This window comes from Panthera leo, chromosome D3 (genome assembly GCF_018350215.1).
Source record: "Panthera leo isolate Ple1 chromosome D3, P.leo_Ple1_pat1.1, whole genome shotgun sequence".
NCBI classification, from domain to species: domain Eukaryota; kingdom Metazoa; phylum Chordata; class Mammalia; order Carnivora; family Felidae; genus Panthera; species Panthera leo.
This window is the reverse complement of record NC_056690.1, coordinates 5,872,880-5,888,762: the sequence shown is the minus strand read 5'-3', so window position 1 is coordinate 5,888,762 and position 15,883 is coordinate 5,872,880. Positions and strand designations below refer to the sequence as shown.

The following is a 15,883-nucleotide window of genomic DNA, read 5'->3' as shown; positions in this document are numbered from 1 at the left end:
GGGCCGGACGGCGCGCATGCGTGCGGCCCCCGCTCCCCCGGGGCTCGTCGGCCCCGTGCGTGCGCACGCGCGCTGTCCCCCGGAGGCGTCTGGGTGTGCGGAGCGCGCGCGCGCGGCTCGGAGGCGCACCTGTGAGGTGTCCCTTGAGGAGAGGGAGGGTGGGTGCGCGGAGCCCGCGGCCTGGGGCGCTTCAACCCCTCACTTGGAGTGAGTTGTCGGGCGGCCGGGCTGCAGTCTATTTCTTTTCGGGGACGAGGCGGGGGCGGGGGGCGGAAGGGGAGCGAGCTCCGGCTCGGAGGGAGGATGAGTGGGTTAAAGAAAAGAAAAACAACCCATCACTTAGGACGGGCCTCGGGCCGGGGCCGGCCCCTGGGCGTCGGTAGGAAAGGTCAGAGCGCCCCCACCCCCCACCCCCCGCAACCGGGCGGCGCGGCGGCCACCGGGCAGGCCCCGCGGAGGGCGGCCTGGCCGCGGGGCCTCGGCGGGCCGGCGCGGGCCCCGCGGCGCCGGCAGCGGGGAGCGGGGGGTCACAGATGGCGGCCGGGGTGCGCGGCGAGGGCTGGGCAGCGGCAGGGGCGAGGCCGGGCGGAGGCCCCGCGGGAGCCGGACTCCCGAGCCGGGCTCCATTGTTGTCGGAGCCGAGGGAAGGGGGAGCGAGACCGCTTACGAAGCCCGTGGAGCCGCGCCTTGGAGCCTTTCCAGGCGGGTCCCCGGAGAGGCGGTAATGGCCGCGCCGAGGGCTCGGGGAGCCGGGCTGCGGCGCCGAGAAGCCCGGCTGCGTGGTGTGATGCTGTGTGTGTGTGTGTGTGTGTGTGTGTGTGTGTGTGTGTGTGTGTGTGTGCGTGTGTGTGTTTTTAGAGCGCCCTGCGTCCCAGCAGAGCCGGCCGAGCCCCCCGCCCAGGTGATGAGGAAGCCTTCGCGCCCCCTGCGCAGATCGCCGCTGCCGCTGGACGCCTCCTCCATTGTTTGACCACGACAAGGGCCGGATTCTCACCCAGGTAAAGCGGATGGCCGCGCAGCCGAGCTCCCTCTCGGCTCCCACCTCCAAAGGAATCCTCTCCTCTTTCAGGACTTGACTTCCGTGTGCTCACTGGCCCCTGCTCCTGATTAACTCCGTATCTCCACCTCCCAGACATTTTCCCATCCGGATTCATCTGCCCGCATCTCTCTGCCAAGTCACCTCTCATTTCCCTCGAAACTCGGCTCCTTTGTGAGCCCTTCCTTGCCGAACTCTAACGACTCCAATCTCTCTAGGAGGAGCCCGCTCTGTACTCTTTCCCGTTGCTAGTTTGTTTGTTGGTTGTCTTGCTGCAACAAAGGAGACCAGGTACTAAAAAAAAAAATAATAATAATAATAATTTCAAGTTACTGCTTTTTTTTTTTTTTTTTTTTTTTTTTAAACGAGCGTTCTGTGACGTTTAGACAGTTTCTTGTTTGAACAGGATGGGACCGTTTTTTTCGTTTATATTTTTTGGTCTTCTCTTTTAGAGAGGCCCCTACTTCCTTTATGGAGGCATAGCTTTTAGAGCAGAAGAGTGACCTTTCTGTTTAGCCCACAGGTTAATTTAAATTTAAAAAAAATTTTTTTTTTTTTTTTTTTTTAAATAAGTAAAGCAATGCATTTTCTTTGTAAAAATGGAAATAACACAGACATGGTCACTACCGGTCCCTGTCTCCAGAGATGATAACTCTTTTATGTTCGGTGTGTATCCTTCTAGATCTTTTCAAATGTGTTTCCGCGTGTGTACTCGTATTATCTTTGTTTTAGCGAGGACTGGTGGACTCTTATCTTCCGGTTTCAGCATCGGGCGTGTTAACTCGTTTGTAAGAGCTGCCGCATCACGTTCGGTAGTTTGGGTACACCATAGTTTATTTAGCCGTTTCCCAGATTGATGGCCATTTCAATTTTAACTTTATTTAAAAGAGCTCTTCTGGCGGTGGTTCTCTGGTGCAATGAAATTTTAGCGAAGGGAGCACAGAGCTGCACTAATTACAGAGAGGAGGCCTTTAGGATGGAAGTTCTCTTTGGTTAAGGAATTTACATGTGGGACCTTGGCCCCTCCCCCAGTATAATCATGACTCTACTACTTTCAAGTCTTGTGACCTTGAGGAGGACAGTCACTCTAAGCCTCCGGTTCCTTTTCTATAAATGCTAATACCTGCTGGGTCTGCTCCTCACAGTTCAGTGACATGATGCGTGTGAAAGTCCTTTGCGGGATGTAAACTGGTATGTAAATGCTGATTTTATTAGCTTTTGTGATCCAAAAGGATTTTTTTATTTGCAACGCGGTGTACGTCTTTTTTGACCGGCTGTGTCTGTTCCAGAGATCACCAGCTCTGAGTGCTCTTTGTGATTTTGCTGTAATTTTTTTTATCAAGTACCGTTAACCTGTTAGACTGCTTGAAGAGTATTTGACAGAGCATATTTTTCCTAGTGTTGTACATGCTCTAAGAGATAAGACACATACATTAGTTGACTGTGAATAAAGTATCAGCAAACAACACTACGCAAAACAAAACTTATTTCCTACTGATACAGATTTGTGTATGTATTTTCCCGTGGCGGCATCAGATTCAGGTTAGCTTTTACGTCCTTGGGGTAAAATGTATTCTAACTGAATTTGCAGGCAGTATCAGAGTTTTAACCGTTTAAATATTGATTCAGTGACGTGGTGGGTATTATTTTAAGATGCAAGAAATACAGTGAGGGGTTTTGTAGGTATTTTTATTTCATTCAGATACGTATGAATGCTTGCAATGTGGCCAGCAAAATCAATTTGTTCCTGTTCTCTTGGAGGTTATAATCTGTGGGGGTGGAGGGAACCAGAGAGTAAACAACCACACAACTGCACGTACAATCACCAGTGGTGGTACCTGTCGGGAAAGTTGGGTAGTACCGGTTACGAGAGAGTGTATATAAAAAGGGGAACACATTTTGGATGGTGGAAAGAAGGCCCGGGAAAGACTTCTTTGCAAAAATAAGATTTGAGCTGAGATCTGAAGGGTGAGTAGGTGTTAGTGTAGAGTGAAGTGGGGGATAATTTTCCAGGCAGGGGAATGGCATGTGGGAAGGCCCTGAAGGGGGAGGGAGCTTTGCCCATTCCAGGAACTGAAAGAATGGCTTGTGGATGGATTCTGGTGGGTGAGGGGGAAGCGTGGCTAGGCAGGGGGCCAGATCATGTAGGGTCTTGTAGGACAGGTTAAGGATGTTTTATTTGATTCTGAGTGAAATGGGAAACCGTTGCAAGGGTTGGGGTTGAAGCAGGGGAATGACATAATCAGATCTGCATTTTTAAACAGCCACTCCAGCTGCTACATGCAGAATGTGGAGGTGGTGGGCAGAGTGGAAGTCCGGGAGATGAGGCTGGCCATTTTAGAAGTCTGTCTGGAAGAGAGGTGATCTTTCCCTTGGAGTTCACGGTGAATTCAAACGGCCACTAAACTATGGGCAAATAGATACTTTGATTTAAAAAATCCTTATTTCTTATTTTCAAGAAGTAGGCACTTTTTAATGCTAAAGTATACATAGAAATGAAACTAGTTATCCACATTGTATTTAATAGAAAGGTATTAGAGTCAAATTAAAAATCAGGATATTATTTAACAGCTGTTTATAAGTTTTATCAAAGCAGTAATGCATGGAATAAGAGTGAGGGAAGGATCCAAAATGAAAAGAAGTATTTGTAGATGCTATCAGCTGCAAAAATGAGAATGACAAAAAACTATCAGACAAAAATTGAGGAAGTGACTGGGTACACAATGCATATATAAAATTTATAGTTTTCTGAATACCAAAAATAACCGGGCAGAAACTAAAATGGAAAAGACAAAAAACAACAACAAAAAACCCCAAACAGGCTCTGATCACAATGCAACGATATAACGTAAAACATGTAAGTACAGCCTTATAAAGATAAGTGCAGTCTACACAGAGGAGACCATAAATATCCTGAAAGATATGAGAGAATGTCTTAAATGAAAAAATAGGCTGTATTCCTGGATGTGATGTTTAAACATTATAGAACTATCCATTTTGGGATAAACCGGACAGAATAATTATGAGTAATGAGGTGGGACAAGTTCTCTCTGATATTAAATGTGTTATAGAGCCACGTTCTAAACGGTGTCATGCTGGCTTTATAATATCTGTACAGGTCACTGGAATCTATCCAGCACCCCCCAAATACACATGGGAGTGTATAGTAAATGATAAATCATCATGAATGCCCCCTAAATCATAAAGAAAATGTGAGAGTAGATATTAAACATCTGGAAAAGAGGGTTCTGTATGCTGAGGTGGGCAAAGACTTTGTAATCAATCAAACAGACTTGAACTAGAATCTTTTTTTTTTTTTTTGAAGACTCAAGGATTTTTTTAATGTTTACTTTTGAGAGAGAGATAGCGAGCAGGGGAGGGGCAGAGAGGAGGTGGGGACAGAGGATCCGAAGCTGGTTGTGTGCCGACAGCAGATCTCACGATCATGACCTGAGCTGAAGTTGAACACTTAACCGCGTAACCGACTGAGCCACCCAGGCGCCCCTGAACTAGAATCTTCTAAGTGAAGAAAATATCTGCCGTGCAGGTGTGAGGGAAAGAGGTCTAGATCCTGGTAACTCTGGGGCACTCAGATCTGTTAGTAGTTAAAGATCAGTGGATTAGACTACAAAAAATTTAAAACTTACATAAGAAGAGAAGGAAAACAAAACCCTAGGATTAGAAGCCAAACCACAAAGTAGGAAAATATTTGTGACAAACATAAGTGAAGACTTAATACCTTCAGCATGTAAAGAACTCACATGGATCAATGAGGAAAATAATATAAGTCCACACACAAGTGGTTACAGGATGTGGACAGACAGTTCACTGGATAATTTGTTAAAGATGTGGAAAGATGTATACTGTCACTAACAATCAAATAGTTTGTCATTAGTCATATGGAAAAGTTAGATTTTATTCTCAAGAGCATCCAAACCAGAAGATGCTTAAAAATAAATGCACAAAAACTTTATGAAGAAAAATCTTTACCTAAGCAACTGAAAAGCTAACCTAAATAAACGGACAAACATTACATGTTATTGGAGGGGAAAGCATCATTGTAAACACTGAAATACTCTAGGAGTTACACTGTAATTTTAATGTAGTTTCACATGAAATTCCAGTGAGAATTACTTCTGGACACTTGATAAGTTGCTTCTAAAATTCATCTGGAGGAGTAAATGTTCTAGAATGGCCAAGAAATGTTTTAAATGGAAAAATAGTGATAGAGGATTTGCCATACCAGATATCAAAACATGCTGTAATGCTGCAGTAATATAAATGCTGAGTGCAGGAATAGGCAGGTTGCTACATAGAGCAAAGTAGAATCCAGTAATAGGACCTATTTCTATATAGGAATTTAGAGTAGAATAAAGTTGGTATTTTGACACAGTTGGGAAATGATTGTTCATTATATTGTGTAAGGATAAGTGACTGGGAAGAAAGATTTTACTTCCCCATATTCAAAATGAATTTTATGTAAAGAACTAATTCAAGGGGAGCTTGGGTGGCTCAGTCAGTTGAGCATCCCAACTCTTGGTTTCGGCTCAGGTTGTGATCCCAGGGTTGTGGAATCAAATCCTGCATTGGGCTCCATGCTGACTGTGGAGCCTGCTTAGGATTCTCTCCCCATCTCTGCTTCTCTCCCCTGCTTGAGTATGTGCATATATGCGCTCTCTCTAAAACAAACAAACAAAAAAAACTCTCGAGAACAAAAAAACTGTAAAGTTTTTAGAAGAAAATGGAATTATGTTGGAGGATGTATTATAGAAGATACGATTTGTTTTTTGTAGACATTTAGGCAAGACCAAGACCCAAAATCGTAAGGAAAATTTTAATAAATTTAATCATTATCAAAGTTGATATTTGTGTGTGACAAAAGACATTTACAAGGCGATAGCCTGGGAAAAAAGCTTGTAATGTGTACAGAGAGGTAAAGAGTAACAGAATGAACAATTAAATGATTGGAGCATAGAATAGTTCTCAGAGAAAGGATTTCAGCATCACTTGTGATTAGGGAAATGAAAATTAAAACAACTAGATTGGGGTGCCTGGGTAGCTTTGTTAAGCATCCGACTTTGGCTCAGGTCATGATCTCAGCTGCTCCTGAGTTCAAGGTCCACGTCGGGCTCTGTGCTGACAGCTCAGAGCCTGGAGCCTGCTTGTTTTCTGTATATCCCTCTTTGCCCCTCACACGTTCCCACACTGTCTCTCTGTGTCTCTCAAAAATAAGTAAATGTTAAAAAACAAAATGAAACAATTAAATTTGTTTCCACTGGGGGCTAATCTGCAAAAATTAAAAAGATATTTGAAGGTGTGGAGAAAAAGGTACCTAATACTTTGTTGGCAATGCAAAATTGGATCTACCTTTTTAAAAAAACAATTTGACAGAAGCTATAAAAATTTTAAAAAAACATGCTTTGATCTAGCAGATACACCTCAAGGGATCTGTAATATTCTCGTAAGAGAACACAGGTTAATATGAACGAAGTCAATTGCAGCGTCATTTATAATAAAAAATGGAAATTTTGGTGCCTCTATACTATGGAACGTTCTGTAACTTTTAAAAAGAGAGGTAGGTTTGTATGCATTGACATAGCCTGGGTGGATGCCTAGGATATATTATTGAGCCAAAAAGGCAAATTTAATTCCATTTTTTGGTAAGGTAACAAAATATATTCATACGTGTGTGTGTTCTAAATAAAAACAGAAAAAGGTCTAGAAGGATACATGGAAAATATATTTAACTGTGACTACTTTTGAGGGAAAAGCAGAGGAGAGACTTTTTTATTTCACATGTGTTTGCATTGTTTGAATTTTTTTTATAATGAGTATTTACTTTTGTAATTAGGATGTTACAATTTCTCACTTACAATTTAACGAAGGCCTAAATTTAGACTAAGAAATTACAATACCTAGTACTTAGGATGCGGTGAAAGTGTCCTATTATGTTACAATGGCTATATGTATCAAAGCCTTCAGAGTATTCATATTCCTTGATATAAGAACTGTCAAGGGCATATTTTTAGATAGAGAACAAAAGATGTGTGTCATAGAATTATTATTTAGGGTGCATTTGCAGAATGATTAAGTTGTGGTACATCCAGTAGACAATGTATGAGTATTAAAATGCCTGTGACAGTGTTAAGTGGGAGAAAAGCAGGATACAAAATTGCATACATGACATGATTCGTACTCTTAATAAAAAATCCCAACAACCCTCCTCAAAAACCTATGATAGAAAGATGTCTAAAAGAAATTAGATGAAAATCTTAAAAATGATGGACTTTAGGTGGTAGGATGTTGGGTGATTTAAAATTTTTTACTTATATTTTCCAAGTTTATATTTATTAGATTTATAATGGAATATTTACTTTTTAAAAGTACATTATATACGGGACATATGTTAGTTGTATGGTTAATAGGTATGTGCATTTTTAGAAATAGGTAAGCCCTATCCTATATTAAAGCATACTCTAAAATGTACTCTAAAAACTAATATCTGAACATTTTTGAGTGATGCGTTTGGAATAAATTTGAATGAATTTTGTTGCTTTCGGCATTTGGAGGAAAATTGCTTCTAGCAATATAATTTGCACAATAAAAATAGATCTCATTTCTAATTTTATATCTGTAGAATAAATTCAGAAACTTAAACATGGGCCACGGGATTTCTTTTCATGTTAACTCGCTGTGTTTCAAACACACGGATCCGGTCACAGAGCAAGTTGCATTTAATGGAGTCTTCCAGGATGAGGAGGTCCAGCCAGCTGGACCATAGGCAGAAGCACCAAGAGCATGGCTATTGTGCAGGGCCTGTGAACGGGTCAGCAGAGTGGAGCCCTGGGTACCGGCGCGGGGGAGGGGGGAGATGCGTTATGCGTGAGGCTGCAAAGGTCACCATCAAGGCACATGGATTCATCCCCTTATCAAGTGTAATTGTGGCCCTGCAGTGGGTAGTGTGGATGTGGAGTAACATGTGCTTTAGTGGACAAATTCAAGTGTGGTAAGAGGAGATAGATTACAGGACGTGGAAGGGCTCTGGGAGCACATGGGAAGACATCGCACATAATCCACTGCTTCCTAGGAAAAGTGATGTCTAAGGTGAGCTCGAAGGTAAATGAAGGGAACAGCTAGTGTTACGGCCTGGAGGTAAAAAGTGTGGGGAGAAGAGGGTAGTAGTCAAGGCATAGTAGCAAACAAGGCCTGAGGAGTTTGAAGAGACTTGGTGTGAGGGGAACCAGAATTGGAGTGGGCAGCGGTGAGAGACGAACCAAGAGGTAAGTAGGAGCTGACGTTGTTCAAAGTTTAAAAACCTTACGAATAAATTTGGAAATTACGCTGAAAGTTACTGGGGCCCTTTGAAGAACTTTAAGCAGGGTACTAGCAACCCATTTTACACATTTTATTTTATTTTATTTTATTTTATTTTATTTTATTTTATTTACTTTTTGAGAGAGGCAGTGTGTACACGCACATGTGAGCAGGGGAGGGGCAGAGGGAGAGAGAAGGAATCCTAAGCAGGCCTCACGTCCAGCATGGAGCCCGATGTGGGGCTTGATCTTAGGACTGGGAGATGCTGACCCGAGCCAGAATCAAGTCAGACGCTCAACTGACTGAGCCACCAGGCAGCACCCCCACCCCCAATTTTACATCTTAGAAAGATTACCTTGTGATGGACAATGGATTAGAAGGAGGCAAGACTGGAGGCTTTTTGTAGGAGAAGATGACCGTGGCACAAATACAGCCGAGACGGCATAGGTGGAATGGGGAATATATTCAGGAGGTAGAGAGGAGATCGAGTGGACAGGACTTCATGAGAGGAAGGAGGGTGGCTGATAACCAGGTTTCTGGCTCGGGCAGCTGAGGGGCTGGTGGGCCCATTTCCTGTAGTTGAGAATGCAGTTGCTTTGGTGAGGAGATGACAGATTGAGTTTTGGACGTGCTGAGTGTAGAAGGCTTACAGGACAGACGTGTAGTTCTTCTGAAGATGCTTTTATGCTGCAGATGTACTCTTTGTTATAGGAGTGAGTGGGCACCGTGCACAAGTCTGTTACTAAAATCAGTGTTTATGTGGCAGGTTTTTCTTGGAGTATAATTCTACATTTATAAGTTGTTTAAGATTAAGGAATGTCTGTCTAGCTTAAGACTGGACGGTTGATACCTTTTACGTGGAGTTATTTAAGACTGCATGACGCTAACTTTGGATAATATTGTAGTTGTCTTTTGGACTAGACTCTGCCTCTCTGAGCCGGTGGTGGTTTCTCTGAAGAGTGTTGGTGCTCCTGTTGGTACTCCTGACTACTTGGAGTGATTTTCTGTCGATGTTGACAAACTGGTCCCTTCCGCATAGGGACAGGCCGGGACTTGGGCAGGGTAGTGCCCACCTCACCATTAGGAGTTGTTGCAGTCCATTGGGGCTCCTATAACAACCACCATAGATCGGGTGGATAAAACAGTAGACGTTCATTTCTCTCAGTTCTGGAAGCGGAAGTCCAAGATCAAGGTCTGGCAGATTCAGTGTCTGCTGAGGCCCGCTTCCTCATTCATAGGTGGTCATCTTCTCCCTGTGTCCTTGCACGGCAGAGGAGGTAAGGGAGCTTTCTGGGGTCTCTTTTATAAAAGGGGAGTAATCTCCTGAGGGCCCCACCCTCATGACCCAGTCACCTTCCAGAGGCCTCACCCCTAATACTATCACGTTGGGTATTGAGTTTCAAGATACGAATTTGGTGGGGGGGTGGGGGGGGGCACAAACATTTAGTCTACAGCAGAAGTGTAGAAAGAGATCTGAGAATCACTCACGGTGTGCTTGCCGTGTGGCTGGTATGGAAGCCACTGGATGGGTGAGAACACGTGGGGCAGAATGAGAAGAAGCTCAAAGCAGAGCCGCAGCATGGGCACATTAAAGGAAAAGGTAAGGGAGAATGTGCCTGCAAAAGAATTTATTGGAGAGGAAGGAGGATGTCTTAGAGACCATTTGGTGGTTGAAAGAAATCAACCCAATAAACCCATTGAAATGGCTTAATTGACGGCGGATTTCTGAGGAGGCCTCCATGGGATCCAAGGTGGTTTCTTCAGCTGGGGCCCACCAGTGTTTGGAAAGTCGACAGGAGTCAGCGCGGCTGCTGTCTCTCTGCCTTTGTCCTGAGTCTGTAACCCCTGCCAGTTGGCTTCATAGACCCTGCCTTTCCGCCTCCCAGTTCTAAATGCTCAGGGAAGAGATTCCAGGGCTTCATTGCACCGTTGCGGGCCCAGGGGAGATCTGCCTCGCTGCGTGCCTGAGCCTGGGGGGCTGGTTGGGCAGCGGGTGCGGGGGTGCTCGTGAGAGAGCAGAGTCCTGGCAGCTGAGGAGGAAGTTCCAGGGATGTGTGAGAGCGGTCGTCGTACGTGGCTCCAAGGTGTTATGAAGGGGAAAGGAGTGAAACTGGGTTTGGCAAATTGAAGTCCTATAGCCGAGGTTTAAAGAATTACCACAGCTAGTCCTGGAAGAACACTTACAAGATGGATAACCAGTGGCTGTGGTCCGTGATCATTTGTACAGAAATTGGAGGAAGAGAGAGTCTTAAAAAATGACATTTAACTTTGGAGTTGTATCAGCAGCATTGATAGCTTATTTTAAAAAGCACTAATTTGTGTTGCTTTTCTAACGCTAAAGCATTTCTATACCTTTATTCTAACTCTGGATTTTGCAGTGTCTCTTGTGTCAGCTGATACGTTATAAGAAATTCAGTAAAGCTATTCTAGAGCTCATTTATTTTTCATATCCCACAAGTTCATAAAATAATCATAGCTTATTTCCACATCTTATTTTGCAGTGCCTTCCATGGTATTGTGACAGATCTTTTGGCCCTTGTTGTAGGCAGAGCAAACCTCTCTCCCAAAAATTATAAATTCTGCCTCTTAGGTAAATGATAAAACTGTTCATAGAAATAATCTGAACCTTTTTTTTTTCTGTGAGTAAACTCCATTGATGTCCCTCTGGCTTTCAAAATTATTTTTAGGTGTCCATTTCAAACACGTGGGATTAAGCTCGATAGGATTTAAGAATATTTCACGGATTCATAGTACTTGGCATCGGCTAGCAAATGTGTCAGGTTTCCCTGTTAACCAGCTATGTTATGAAAGGATTAGGACCTTGTGATAAGCCCCCAGACTCACAATTAGAATCAGGAAACTTGCAGGTTGTACAAATCTATATGATGCTTGGCATCTAGTTAGGTAGTAATTTACTGTGAAATTCACTTCAGGTTCTAATACCTTAGTGTAAGTATCCATGAAGGTTTCTGAGCAGGTGTTTGAGTGCCCTCTTGAGGCATTATGGACAGTTAAAACATAGACTCCGAAAAAGGTTTTTTGTTTTTTAAACTACCCCAGTCAAGAACCAGTGGTCTAGATGGTTGAACTGGGGTGGATGTAAATCGGGAGCAGAGGAGAGCTGAGGTGGAATACAGGGGAATACTAGTACTTACGGAGGAACAGAGGCTTTCCAGGCAGACTGAGAAGGAGGGTTATGTGGCGAGAGGAGAAGACAGAGAATGTGGTTGGTGGTGTTCGGCAAGATAAAGAATTACAGATGCCCTTGGGTTTGGCCAAGAGGAACTTGAGTGGTGTGGTGGTGGTTGGGGAATGAATGGGAAGTAAAGCTGTAGAAATCAGGAAAATAAGTTTTTAAGAGCCTCTATAGGGAAATGGAGGAGAGAGAGAGAAGGTATGGCAGCTAAAGAAGGGATAGGATTAAATACTGGTTTTCCTTATGATAGAAGAAACTTGCATTGCATTTAAATGCTGAAGGAAAAACAAGCGGAGGGAAGACAGAGTTGAAAGACGTGTGGGGATTGGGAGGAGGAGAAGAGAGCTGGCTTTAGAGTGACTAGTCTGGGATGTTGTTGAGGGAGAATGTTGTCTTTGACAGGGACTCGGGAGATGGCGAATGATTTTCAGTTCGTTGTGGGAAGATAGGGAAATACTCGTGTAGGCAGTGGGAAATGAAAGTAAGAAGATGAGACTGGTTACAAGAGAAGGTGGAATTGTCACAGAGATGGTTCTCATTGAAGCCAGGCCAGGGGTTGAGCTAAAGAATAGTCCGGACACACCTTTGGAGGATACTTGTGTTTAGCCCCAGCACTGAAAGAACCGGTCTGTGCCCTCAGCAGGGCTGCGGGGAGGTGAACAAGTGCCAGAATTGACCACGAAGACTTGTAGGAGCCAGGAATCCGTGAACTGTGAGGAATGGCCTGGCGGCCTTACAGGGAGACCGCCGCTTTGAGAGCGGTCTTGCGGAAGTGGTGTAGTCCGAGGGCGTGGGTGGAGAGGGAGAGGGTGCGTGGGAGTAGAGACGGAGGTGTGGGGGTGTGGGGAGGTGGGGCACCGAAAGTGAGGAGGCGCTCCGGAGGGCAGACGGGGGCTTGTCTGTGTGTGGCCGGTTACAGCCACGGGCACAATGCCTGGAGAAGTCTCACGTTGGCTTTTTTGCTTTCATAAGATCGAAATTTTGTGTAACTTCTGTGCCACCTCCTATTAGAAAAATAGATTTGAGAACAAATTGAGAATCTGACTAAATGGAAGAGAATGTTTAGGTCTATTCGTGACATTTGAGGGGGCTCTTGCACAGGGAAAGCAGAGTAAACGTGACTAAGTTTTTATGTATTATTCCGAAAAGTGTCAACAGTTAAATCCTTTAAATGTGCAGGACCATTTGCAGTCAGGTATAACATTTTTTCCTTCATTTTGGAAAAACCAGTAGGATGGCTAATGGAGGTTGTTTGGCTTCAGTTTTGTGAAATACATCATTAAGAAAAGCTAATAGACTCCTACTACCAGCAGTGCTGAACTGATAGTATGTTTACATTTGGGAGGTAGGGGTCGATTTCTAACTTAGAGTGCTCAGTTTTGAGTGGTAAGGCATGATACTTCGCATCAGCGTATCCAAGGGGTCGGTTGGGCAGGTGCCAGCTTCAGCCCAGACGTGTCTACTGCTGGGGGACTGGCTTGTAGACCTTGGAAGGCCTCCCTGCACTTCTTTCCAGCGGCCTTTGCCATGTCATGGAGCCGACATTAAAAGTGTACCCACGTCCCACATGAAATTAGCATAGGCAAAGCTGTGTGTTAAGCTTCGTTTGACTAGTAGTGGATGGACATTAAACATTGATTGACTCTGATGTTATGATTTTTTCTCATATTTCGCATGCAATAAATGTTTTTCTCAGGTCTTGGCATTTTCATAGGCCCTTGAGATGCTCATAGGCCCTGGGACTGTGCTGAGGGTGCCTAAGGGCTGAGCCACCCCTGTTCTGCTGGGATGTCTGGGCACGTCTGACAGGGTGGACCCGCCAGGAATCTGTTGGAGGCACCAAACTGCCTCCTGGGCAAACGCCATCCTCAGGGGAGCTGAAGTAACTGTTTCAAGTTAGCTGTTTTTTGTTGTAAGGAGCAGAGAGCTACTCAGACCCTTTTGCAAAACGTGGTGCAAGGATGCACCGGGACCAGAGAAACCTCAGGAGCTCAGGCAGCTGGAGATGAGCCACAGTCTTTCCCTGGACAGTAGAGTCTCGCAGGGCGGCTCTCTTTGCTTTTGTGTCTTTTTCCTCTTGCTGCCTCTGGCTTATTCTTTTTCCTTTCCGCGTCTGTCTTTTCTCTGCCTTATAGAGATTCTGTTTCCTCCTGACTTTGGTTTGCTGTGATCCTCATAGCTTCTCTAGGTCCTTTGTACATCGTGACCTTTCACATGGATCTCTCCCGGCTAATCACCTCATTCTCAGTAGTTAGCTTCCTGAGAAAGAGAGAGGTTGGAATCAGACTTTGTTGTTGCTTTTGTTGTTATAAGCTTGGGTCAGGTGTCTGCACTTGGTTTAGAAGCCATGGTGAGGTGAAAAGGAGTTGTCCTGTGGTCCATGGCAGCCTGGGCCTTCCCTTAAAGCTGAGGCCCTTCCCATTAGCAGAATTTGTAGGCTCGTAGGCCACATGATTGGCATGTGTAGTTCAGTAAGGAAGAAAAACCTGGCCTAATCCCAAAACAATTTGAAATTCTCCCGAATGTATTCCTGCCCTTCAAAGCCCTGTTAACAGCCTTTGTTCTAAGTCACCCTTTGTTCCCATAGAAAAACTAAAATCCCTAAATGTATTGAAAGCATTTTCACTTTCCCATTTTCTTCCTCTTTTTTTCAGTCTTCGACATTACAGGGTCACTCAGGGTCATCTGCAGGATTTTGTTTCTCCTGTTAGTGATTTCTGCTGAAATTGATACAGCTACTTCAGATAGCTGTTAGCAGAGTTGGTAATTCTAACCTCATGTCATTCACATATTTCCTTTCCCCCAAGGATCTGGGGAGCTATGGAGACATACAGTAATTTAGCACCATCCCCACATGCATGAGATTTAGAACTGAGTGTTGCATCTGAATGTCAACAAGGCAGCAGTTTGATACCTAAGTGCCTTAATACGTCATCAGAGTTCCGAAGCGAAAGTGATGTTCCCCACACTGAAGTCTACACCCAGACTGCTCTCAGCAGTTACAGAGTCTTGGGGGTGGGCAGTAGGTGGGACAAATAAAATAACAATAGTAACAGTTGATCTTCGGTGGGCCCTTAAAAATTTCCAGGTACTTTTCTCCGTACTTACGCGTTAACATATTTAGTTCTTAAACTACCTCATAAGATTACCTTACAAGGTCAGCTGCCTTTATTATCTCTACTGATTGCATTCTTTACCTCTTAGGTGAAGGTCCCACAGCTAGCGTGTGGTAAAGCCAGGGCACCAGCCTGCTCAACCTGGCTCCAGTCTGTGCCCCTTCAGTGCTCCCCTGTCTGCAGAACGGTGAAAAGCCAGTGCCGATTTTAGACCCACTAAGGTTCCAGCCCTTCCAGTCCCTCACATCCAGTCTCCAGTCTCTGTGAACCTAAAATTCAGTTTGGATAAATTCCTGTCAGGAGGCTAACTATAGCATCTTGGAGTGAACTTGTACAGACTGTCTGGATTTTCCTTTCTAGGGTTTCTCAGGTTTTCCCAGCTTCTCTTTGATCCTATATGCTCGAATCCCATGTATATAAATTCCATACGTAATATGGGAACTCTGTACTCTGAGCCAGTTCTTAAAAAAACTTTGTGATCCTAAATTTTCCATAATACGGACCTTCTACTTTTCTTTTGCCTTTCTCCCACCCAGCAGGATCCTAAGGCTTTGGTGGCTGTTGAGCCATCCACTGTGGGCCCTCCACTGTCTCCTCTTCTGGAGTGTCTTGGGGTTTTTACTCTTGTCACTGTGGCACGTTTTCCCCTTGTTTCACCATTTTTCCTAGCTGGAAAATCCCCCTCAAGCTTTTCCAAACCAAAGCTGTCTCTGGAGTTTTTTCGAAGCATGTGCCCTTTGGGCTCAGTGAGGAGGAAGACCTGCCGGCCTCCTTGGTTTTCACTAAACTCTTGCCTCTGTCTGGCTTTGCGTTCCCTAGACCTTGAACACCTTCCTTAGTTCTAAAGACAGTAGAAACACCTTTGACCCGTCCGAGTTCTTTGTCCCTCTGGGGTGTGACGTCTTTTCATGTGAACCATTGGTTAGTAAAATCTCACTCTGCCGTGCCACTCTCCCCCATTCTCTTGGGAGGCCTCTGCACCAGAAATCTGACGCCATCTTGTTTTTCTCCCCCACTGCTCCTGCCTTCACTGAGGAGGTACTACCTGTTTTTTTTTTTTTTTTTTATTTTTTTTTTTCAACGTTTTTTATTTATTTCTGGGACAGAGAGAGACAGAGCATGAACGGGGGAGGGGCAGAGAGAGAGGGAGACACAGAATCGGAAACAGGCTCCAGGCTCCGAGCCGTCAGCCCAGAGCCTGACGCGGGGCTCGAACTCACG

The 15,883-nt window shown here is 44.6% G+C and overlaps 1 long non-coding RNA gene across 3 annotated transcripts in view; it reads left to right on the top strand.

Annotated features, from left to right (window-relative positions):
- The first annotated feature begins 57 nt into the window (after positions 1-57).
- The window catches only part of LOC122204206, a 44,443-nt gene continuing 28,617 nt past the window's right edge, over positions 58-15,883 (top strand). The window contains exons 1-3 of one of the 3 annotated variants that reach the window (XR_006195555.1): positions 58-207; positions 859-998; positions 1,070-1,327. This is a non-coding gene — a long non-coding RNA (uncharacterized LOC122204206). The remainder of the gene's footprint in view (positions 208-858; positions 999-1,069; positions 1,328-15,883) is intronic. The other 2 variants (XR_006195554.1, XR_006195556.1) reach the window with 2 other exon arrangements.